Source organism: Suricata suricatta, chromosome 7 (genome assembly GCF_006229205.1).
Source record: "Suricata suricatta isolate VVHF042 chromosome 7, meerkat_22Aug2017_6uvM2_HiC, whole genome shotgun sequence".
NCBI lineage: Eukaryota > Metazoa > Chordata > Mammalia > Carnivora > Herpestidae > Suricata > Suricata suricatta.
Genome location: NC_043706.1, coordinates 113,747,146 through 113,747,390, shown reverse-complemented (window position 1 = coordinate 113,747,390; position 245 = coordinate 113,747,146).

The window sequence follows — 245 nt, the reverse complement described above, 5'->3', positions numbered from 1 at the left end:
TTTTTTAACATATGTAATTATTTTCCGTCATTTACAATACAGTAGTTTCAATGATACTCCAAACAGAAAAGCAAAGTAAAAAATAAAAACCCCCACTTCTATTTCATGTAATTAGACTTATACAGAAATTAGAAGGTTAGGTACCAACTAGTTAATCACCTAATTTCACAGCTATCTGAAGTGGCAATTGTAATATAGCAGCTTATCTATGATACATTCAAGATACATGATATAATTTATTACTT